The sequence below is a fragment of the Elaeis guineensis genome, chromosome 6 (assembly GCF_000442705.2).
Source record: "Elaeis guineensis isolate ETL-2024a chromosome 6, EG11, whole genome shotgun sequence".
Taxonomy (NCBI): domain Eukaryota; kingdom Viridiplantae; phylum Streptophyta; class Magnoliopsida; order Arecales; family Arecaceae; genus Elaeis; species Elaeis guineensis.
The window spans coordinates 127240699-127250686 of record NC_025998.2 but is presented as its reverse complement, the minus strand read 5'-3'; the positions used below and the strand labels follow the sequence as shown (position 1 = coordinate 127250686).

General features: G+C 37.9%; 1 non-coding gene across 1 annotated transcript; it reads right to left on the bottom strand.

Annotated features, from left to right (window-relative positions):
• Positions 1 to 8071: 8071 nt before the first annotated feature.
• Positions 8072 to 8177, bottom strand: LOC140858878 (small nucleolar RNA R71). Its single transcript, XR_012142283.1, has one exon. It is a non-coding gene; the product is annotated as a small nucleolar RNA R71 (small nucleolar RNA).
• Positions 8178 to 9988: the final 1811 nt, after the last annotated feature.

Below are 9988 nucleotides of genomic sequence, written 5' to 3'. Positions count from 1 at the left end.
TTGATGATTTCTCACGTCACTATAAGAATTTGAAGTATTAGCGATGGAAAACTAAGCTGTCACGAATAATAATCTTTAACCATCAAAAAAATGACCCAAAAAATTAGTCGAAGCTAATAAATTTAAATTTTTTTAAAATTTGATTATAATTATAATTAAATTAATTAATTATCGATGGCTATTAGAGATAGAAAAATTTATTGTCATTAATAATTTAAAAAAAAATTATTTAAAAATTATGAAAAATATTTTTTCTTGATAAAAGTATTAGTGACGGCTATTAATTTTTAGCGATGGAAGATTGTCGTCACTAATATCTTTACCGACGGTATTAGAGACAATAAGCTTTGTTGTCATTAATAATTTTGAAAAAAATTTATTTAAAAAATTATAAAAAATATTTTTTCTAATAAAAATATTAGCGATGGTGACTTAGTTTTAGTGATGGAAGTACCATCGCTAATACCTTTACTGACGGTATTAGCGATGGGCAACTTTACCATCACTAATAGTCCCTAAAATACACCCTTCAGTCCACTAGAGAAAAAAATTCTCTCCTGCGCCTCATCCCCTCCCCTTCCCACGATTCCCCCCTCATCGGTGCCTCCTCCTTCCCGACAGTTCCTCCCCTCATCGGTGCCTCCTTCCCAGCGAACTCCATGGTGCCTCCTTCCCAACGGTTCTCCCCCGTGCGCTCTGACATCCCGCAGCCCCAAGCCCGCATGATTTTTTTCCCCCTCACCAACGCCTCCTTCCTAGTAGTTCCACCCTCCCCAGCACCTCCTTCTCAGTGGTTCCCCCCTCCCTGCGCTCTGATGTCCTACAGCCCAAAGCCCGTGCTTCAACCATGCCCGCGGCCGCCCTGACCTCGTCGATCCCGACCTCACCAACTCAACCCCGCGGCCCCTCCCCCACCGCCCCCAACTCGTGGCCCCAATCCTACGGCCCTTGCCCCATCGGCCCAACCCTGCGGCCTCGAGCCACATGGTGGTTCCTCCCTCCCTATGCTCCGATGTCCCGCGGCCCTGAGCCTGGGCTTCGGCCATGCCCATGGCCGCCTCGACCCCGCTGGCCCCGACCTTGCTACTTCGGCCCCGCCAGCTCGACCCCATAGCCCCTGCCCTACCACCCCCTGTCCCGTCGGCCCGACCCTGCAGCCCCTGCCCTGCCGGCCCGACCCTGCGGCCTGAACACACACCGCCTTCCTGCAGCCCCATCCCCATGCCCTCATCTCCGCAGCTGCATCTCCGAGCTGGCATCCCATCCCCTAGTCGTCCCCTTGCACCTCAGTTCCTGCTCGCTAGCTCGCACCTCAGTCCCTACGCACCAGCCCACCTTCTGTTATGAGTATTAGCGACGGTATTAGCAATGGCTAATGCTATCACTAAAAGTTAAATTTTTATATTTAAATTATGTTAATTAAGTATAATTAGATATTAAAAAACTAACTAATTAATTAATTAAAAGTATGAGACTTGGGTCTCGGCATGCAGAGCATTCGGATCGAGGAAAAGTGTCGGATAGCATTCCAAATATGAGCCTAGGGCATGCCCTGCACACTCAGACCTCAAGAAGGGATGGAGGGCTCGGGGAGGTGGTCAAAGGCTTGAGAGGCTATGATGACTGCCTGTACGAGATGCGCCTAAAGAGTCTAAATAGATATCGATGGAGGTGTTGCATTTCTATTCTTGTTGTTGTAGTTGCAGGACAAGCTTAGATGGTCTGTTACATCGCAGACAACTTCTTGCAGCCACCTTATGGTTAAAGGTGTAGAAGAACTTGCAATGCCCTATTTTTCAATGGCAAATCTGAGCCTTTTTCCTTTTTTTTCTCTTGTTTACTTTGTTGTTCTCTGATTTAAGTACTATTTTTAAGTTTTTATTTTATTTTTTGAAAAAAAAATTCTACGCCTAGTTTTTGAGCTGGGCTCTAGTAGGGGTGGGGGGCTCGGGGAGGCGGCCGGGGGCTAGAAGAGCCTATAATGACTGCCTGTGTGATATACACCTAAAGAGCCTAGAGAGGGATCGATGGAGGTGATGCATTTTTGTTCTTGTTGTTATAGTTGCAGGGTAAGCTTGGATGGTCTATTATATCACGACAACCACTTATAGCCACCTCATGGTTAAAAATGCAGAGGAACTTGCAATGCCTTATTTTTCAATGGCAGATCTGAGCCTTCTTCTTTTCCTCTTTCCCTTATTTACTTTGTTGTTCTCTTATAGCCACCTCATGGTTAAAAGTATTATTTTTAAGTTTTTAGTTTATTATTTTCAGACTGGGCTTGGGTAGGGGTGGGGGGCTGGGAGAGATGGTCGGGAACTCGAAAAGGCTATGATGACTGCCTATGTGAGATGCATCTCAAGAGTCTAAAGAGAGATCGATGGAGGTGATGCATTTTTGTTCTTGTTGTTGTAGTTGTAGGGCAAGCTTGGATGGTCTGTTACATTACATACAACTACTTGCAGCCACCTTATGATTAAAGGTGTAGAGGAACTTGCAATGCCTTATTTTTCAATGGCAAATCCGTGCCTTTTTTTTTCAATTACAATAGTTTTTCAGTTTCAATTAACTTAGTTATAGACCATTGGATTATTGGCCAACAAAATATGTTATTTTAAATCTGACATAGTCATCCATAATTGTATAATTAAATCTTGTATTACTGCCTATATATAACTTCTTTAATGTTGTCCTTGATCTGCAGCAGATCTATCCCTAGAGCCGCCAACCAATATCGATCCTCCATCAGAAAGATCAAATATTATGTAGGATTATTAATTAGCATCTGTAATGTATCAACAGAAAAATGATTCTCATCAAGCAGTACATGATAATGTATTGGCCTACTTTTATGAACATGGTACAAAGTTAAGGTATCCCTACTCCAAGCATACAAAATATCACGTTACTTTTATGAGTGTGGTACAAAGTTAAGATATCATGATATACAGTTAAATACATATGATATATAGTTATTTTATTCTGATATACAGTTGATCCAATATGATATATAGTTATTTTTATTTTCAAAAATTATAGACTGTGTCTTTCAAAGGTTGGAGCCATCACAGTCAAGGAGAGAGCTCTCATGCAGCCAACTCGCATAGTCTGTGGCACTCTAATACTTAAGATATTTTTTTTATGTTATTTTATCTTTTATTATCGAATATAACATTCTTTATAGTATCTTGATATTCTCAAATTCGGACAACGTGGGATCATCAGTGACCCCACACTCACATGGAGCAGAGTCTGACTCTCAGAGTTAGTAGCCTAGTTGAGGACCCGTGCGGCTCACGGCACCTCCGACTCGATCGAAGGATAGAGAGCTTGTCCACATTCAGAGCCGCTCATAAGTATTATATTATATCTTCACTGAATTTATTTAAAATTTAGCCATTTTAAAGACTAACATTTATTATTTAAAATTAATTTTTTAGCACATTTAGAGAGACCTTCATGCGTCGTGTGGTTATCAAGATCATCTGACGATTAATGCTGGGGCCGATGAATGAGTTCTCAAGTTGGTCGTTGGGGCCTCGTGATGTAGTCTGGGAGATGTTCCTGATACGTCAGAAATATTTAATTTTTAAATTCGCTATAGGTTTGCATTCTATTTATTAATACACGGTTACTTCTACTAGCAAGGATATTATCGATTCAAGACTCCTCAGGATGAGGAGGCTAGCTATCGAATCTTCGAGTAGGTGATCGCACGTAGGTTCCGAGATGGGCTACGTAGCCTTAGACAGTCCGCCATCGAGTATTTTGATTTTTAGTCACCATCGAACTGGAGGCTCTCTACGATTAGTGGAGCAGTGAAGAGTACTCTAGTAGACGATAGAGGATCCACAGAATCAGGCCATCCAGTAAGATCTGATCAGACATACAGATGACTTCATCGACACACATATTATGGTCGATAGGTTGGTAAGAAATCTATACTAAAATTTTTCACTAGAACTATAAAAACTCTTATATGTATACTTTAATTAATTTAATTTTATTATTTACTTATTATAGACACGACAGCTGAGCCATCCACCATGCCAGCTACGGTTGTGGGAGGCCACCACCAGTTTAGGAGGATTGGTGATTACTTAGATTGTAGGTCATGACAAATCACGGTAAGAATTTTAAACTGTATTTATTAAGTTGTTACAGGATCTAATATGTACATTAGAACTAATGTATTTTTGAACTGTGTAAGCGGATTATGCAGAGTATGTCGTTGCACGGCACAGCGATGACCTGTCCACTCAGCCCCTCTTTGACCTTGAGGGATGGCTCAGGGTCACCGAAGGGTTGAGTAGGATCCGAGTCATAGGCTTCAGCCACAGTTTCGATTCTCCAGTAGCTCGATACACTTCGACACCCTCAGAGGCCTCGATGTCCCAGACTTGGAGTGATGCACACATAGAGGAAGTCGTGCAAAGGCTTCTGAGCCAGTGATCTCAGAGCTTTCGAGATACCGTCCGTGATACGATCATGTGGATTCTCCAGGATCCACAGCTGTATGACCTGCTGGACTCATTGTCCCAACCATCACATCAGATAATTCTATTAGTAAACCCTTTTACTTGTTTTAAGTTTTATATTTAGAAGCTTCACATATTTAAGCTTGAGCCAGAGAAGGAGATTTAAGGGCTAAAAATTCAATCTAACCATCTAATTGATAGACCGAAGGTGTCTATAGCTCCGTATCATTGAATAAAATATGTAAGAATAATCTGTTTGAGAATCGAAAGAGTATATCAAAAGATACACCTCCGTATCGAAAGTTATGCCTCCGTATCGAAACTTATTAATAATATTTTATTTTTTTTTGTTTCAAGATGCTGGGACATCTAGCTCTCATCTACCAGCTGCTAGAGAGGAGCAGGAGGATTAGGAGGATTAGATCTGATTTTTTTTTATTTTGATGTATTGTATTTTTTATTGATACTGCTTGTAAAATTATATAATTTATATTTTTAATATAATATAATTAGTTTTTTTTTTTTGATTATCATATTATCTTTAAATTTTAATTATAACAGGTGTTAAGAATTATAATTGATTGTAATTAATTAAAATAAATTTTAAAAAATATAATTATAATTTTTTTATAAAAATAAAATTAACTATTACCAATAGTACTAGCGATGGCGTTAGCCATCGCTAATAGTTATTAACAACAACGTTAGCAACAAAATTACAGTCGTTAATTTTTTTAAATTTTTTTAAAATTAATTTAAAAATATAAAAATAAATAGTAATAAAATTTAGTCGTCATAAATATCATTGCTAATAGTTGTTATTAGTGACAGCTAAAAGTGATAATTAGCGACTAGAGTTATTCTGACCACCAACTAGGGTTGTTCCGACCACCAACTAATGACGGGGCACCATCGCTAATAGTATTAGCGATGGCAAAATGACTATTAGTAATGATGATTAGCTATTTTAATAGTCAAATTTCTTGTAGTGCGTTATGGTTATATTTTTTTGTTGCATGAAAAGTCTGAAGCTTTAGAAATCTTTTAGGTGTATAAGCTAGATTAAAAAATTAATTAGATAGAAAAATTAAGATTGTGAGATCTGATAGGAGTGGTGAATACTACGGTAGATATAATAAATCTAATTGTAATCCTGAATCTTTTGCCAAATTTCTTAAATAACATGGCATTGTAGCATACTATATTGATAAACACTTAATTTAAGTCATTTAAAGTAGAAAATTATATTTAATTTATTTTATTTGTTAAAAATTTGATACTTCTTTTTATGTTTTACAGGAAAGATGATCGTCGATACAAAGAGTCCGATTCATAGATCAAAAAGATTCAAGTTTGAAGAAAATTAGACTTAAAATAAAATTTAAATAAAAGAAGGATGCATACGGTATTATAGAAAATGAAGATACTATGTAAGAAACCCAAAAGATATAGATGTCGTTTTAAAGAAACAAAAGTTTCTTTTTGTAAAAAGGCAGGCGGGTGCGCGAAAGGCGGGTTCGCGGGGAGTTTTTGCTGGCGGACAGACGAAAAATTAATATTTAGAAATACTTTAAGAGGAAGGATTTATATTTTCTTTATCTGTTCATGATCTTTTAGTCCTTAGCATTTTCTTTAGTTCCACATCAGAAAACCATGTCAAACTCCTCCCTCCTAACACCTATAAAAAGACTTTTGTACTCCCATTGGAGGGGGAGCCCAGAAATTCTTCTAGAGCCTTGCATAGAGGAATAGAAAGGAACTACTTCATGAGCAGCTAGGCTAGCAGTCTCGGGAGTGGAAAAGAAATTTTGTAACGACACAGAGCGGGTTTATTGTTCTAAATTTTTTTATATTTCTTTATATGCAATAAAAATTATGCTTTTTATTTAAATCATCATGAGTTCTTTATTTGCTCTCTTTCATATGGTTTTATTTATGCTTTCCTGTTAGATTAATATTAGGAACAACTTTTACTTTTCGAAGACGCACCGTGATCTACGGGTATGGGGCGTGCCGAGAAAAGAAGAGTTGTTTACCTAATACTTTCTGGAGACACGCCGTGATCTACGAGTACGGAGTGTGTCGAGAAAAGATGGATATTTTTACTAAGATTAATCATATCTATTTAATTAAAAAAGAGATACTACTCTGCTAGTGCAAAATTAATTTAAAACTCTCGAGCTCTTTATTTTTTAATTACATCAATTTTAAGATAATTTATTTTTTAAATTAAAAATAATGCTTCTTTCTTTTATTTTATAATCTCAACTTAGCCCAAGGTCCCTGAGGATACGATCTCGACTCATCCTACCTACGTAGTGAGTAGAGTTATTTTTGGTACTATCAACGACTACGCATCAAATTTTGACACCCTTGCCGGGGACCTTGACACGGTTGAATTAAATTAAAAAAAAGCCACTGACATTTCATAATACTTAACTAAAATAGCGTAACCTCAAATATAAAAATTTCTAACTTGATTGGACACCTTGTTTCTTTGCATCTCATCTCCATAATTAATCTTAAGGGCAATAATCCATTAATCAGATAAGATGAAGATTTGATCACCCTTCTTTGGCCCACAAATCACTCCCTTGCATTTGCATAACCTAGACCTTAATCTAAAATTAATTAGATGTTGACCCCTAAGAATTTCGAGCTCAATAGGATAAGAAAGCTCTAGAGTTGAACCGAGTGCAGATTGGTTAATTGCTCGGTGTCTAAGACAAGTGGTTAAAGAAAGTGGTTTTCAATTGGTTCCGTTGACTGATCTGGCCAACTCAGTTGGTGTCTAAGGAAAGCAACGAGCAGGAAACCTCCCACATCTTATGCTTACCTGGCCAAGTCAGTTAGTCAGTCTTGAGCTTGGAGTGCTCAAAGGCGGTCTTGAAAGTTAGGAGCTGTCTAGATCTAAGTTAACCTTAGGATAGAGAATCTATACTTGTTTAAGTTGATTGCAATTAACATCTAAATATTAACTAATTTTTTTTTTTCATAGATTTAAAATTCTTTGGTTCTTCTCTTTAGATTTTTTTCACTCTTTTCTCACTTTATTATAAATATATATATATATAAACTAAAATTTTTTGTGTTTACTCTAAAGTATAATTGTAAGGTGTATGCTTGGCCGTAGATCATTACGATCAGAAATCCAACCTTTTGATCCAGAAATAGAAAGAACTTTTAGAGCTAACAAACGTAAAAATATGGATCGAAATCAGGAGAATGATCCACCCAGGCAATTGAAGGAATACTTTACTCCTTCCACATATACCTACTCTCCTTGTATTCAAGTGCTCCCTGTGGAGGCCACTCAATATGAAATTAAGTCCAGTATAATCCAAATGTTACCTTCATTTTATGGACTTAGTAATGAGGACCCTTATAAACATCTTGAAGAATTTCTTGAGATATGCTCAACTGTCAAAATTCACAACTTCTCCGATGATGCTCTTAGGTTAAAATTATTCCCTTTCTCACTTAAGGACAAAGTCAAATACTGGCTACATACTTTGGATTCCATGACTATATCAACCTGGGACCAGTTGCAAGGAGAGTTTCTCAAGAAATATTTTTCCATAGGAAAAACTAATCAAATAAGGAAAGCCATAACTAATTTTTCCCAATTAGATGGAGAAATATTTCATGAAACATGGGAGAGATTAAAGGACCTTATTAGAAAATATCCCCACCATGCTGTACCCAAGTGGCAGTTAATCCAATATTTTTATGATGGGCTATCTGAAAGACATCGACAAATGGTCGATGCATCATGCGGTGGGACATTCATGCTGAAAAGTGAGGATGAGGCATGGCAACTGTTTGAAATTTTAAGTGAAAATTTATTACATCATATGTCTGCCTCTATTAGAGATAAACCCATGTTAAACCCAAAGAGAGATAGAATATATGAAGTAGGAAATGCCATAGATATCCATCATAAGGTAGATGAATTGTCCCAAAAGTTAGATCGATTATTAAGTATGGGACAATCACCTTCTCCATCCCGTCAGATACAAGATATATGTGCATTGTGTTCGAGCCCCACTCATTGTGTGAATGATTGTCCGGTTGCACCACAGTTTTCTGAACATGTACAAGAACAAGTCCATCAAGCCCAAACTACTCATAGACCAGGGAACAACCCCTATTGTAGTACGTACAATCCGGGATGGAGAAACCATCCGAATTTCTCATGGAAATCACAACTAGTGGTTCCTCCGGTGCAACAAAGATCAGGTTACCCGGATGTAACTTTTAGGCATCCATCCCAGTCACAATACTAGAACCCTCCTCAACCCACTCCGAGTACTCATAGCTCGGCTTTCGAAAAAAAGGTACTGCAAGCACTTAAAGGACTAGAAATGAATACCCAACTTCTTCACTCCCATACGCAATCAATAGCAAAGCTAGAGACCCAGATAGGTCAGCTAGCAACAGCTTTCAGTAGGAGGGAAGAAGGCAAATTACCTAGTCAGCCTATTAATAACCCAAAAGGTCAGTACATGGCTGAAAGCTCCATTGATCTTGAAACTTTTTCCGAACATGCCAAATCGATCATGACCCTTAGAAGTGAAAAAATCTTAAATCAACCTGAAGCAATCCAACAACAAAAGCAATCAATTCCAACTACAACAGAAAAGAAGAAATCTGAAGAGAGGAAAGAACCTGTTAACCCAGCACCTGCACCTAAAGCTCCATTTTTCAGTGCTTTAGAATCCTCTCTGCCTCTTGATAAGAAGGGTATAAAAATGAATGAAATGTTGAAACTGTTTAAACAGGTCCAGATAAACTTACCTCTTCTTGATGCCATTAAGCAAGTTCCGACCTATGCCAAATTTCTAAAGGACCTGTGTACACAGAAATGAAAATCAAAGGCACAAATACCAAGAAAAATCCACCTAACTGAGCAGGCCAGCTCAGTTTTCTAGCAAATTGCCCCACCCAAACTGAAAGATCCAGGTACCCAAATTATTTTTTGTGTCATAGGGAACCTCACGATTAAGAAGGCATTATTAGATTTAGGTGCAAGTGTCAACCTTCTCCCAAGCTCTGTATATGACCTATTTGGATTTGGAGAGTTAAAACCCATGACAGTGAGCTTACAACTAGTAGACCGATCCATTAAGATACCCCGTGGAATGCTGAAAGACGTATTGGTGAAAGTAGATGAATTTTACTTTCCTGTTGACTTTCTTGTGCTGGATATGGAATCTGGCAGCAACCCCAACCAAATACCAATCATCCTAGGTAGATCCTTCTTAGCAACCGCTAATGCTTGTATAAATTGTAGGACCGGAGTTATGGATGTATCTTTCGAAAATAAGAAGCTAAGGTTGAATATTTTCAATGTATCTTTGGGACCACCTGTGTACGACCATAATGAGATCAACTTGTTAGAGGAAGTTATAGAAGATAAAGCCCTGCCTTGCTCAACTCAGATCCTTTATAGGCATGCCTAACACATTTTGGAATGGATAATTTTGATATTGATGGATACACTGAAGAAA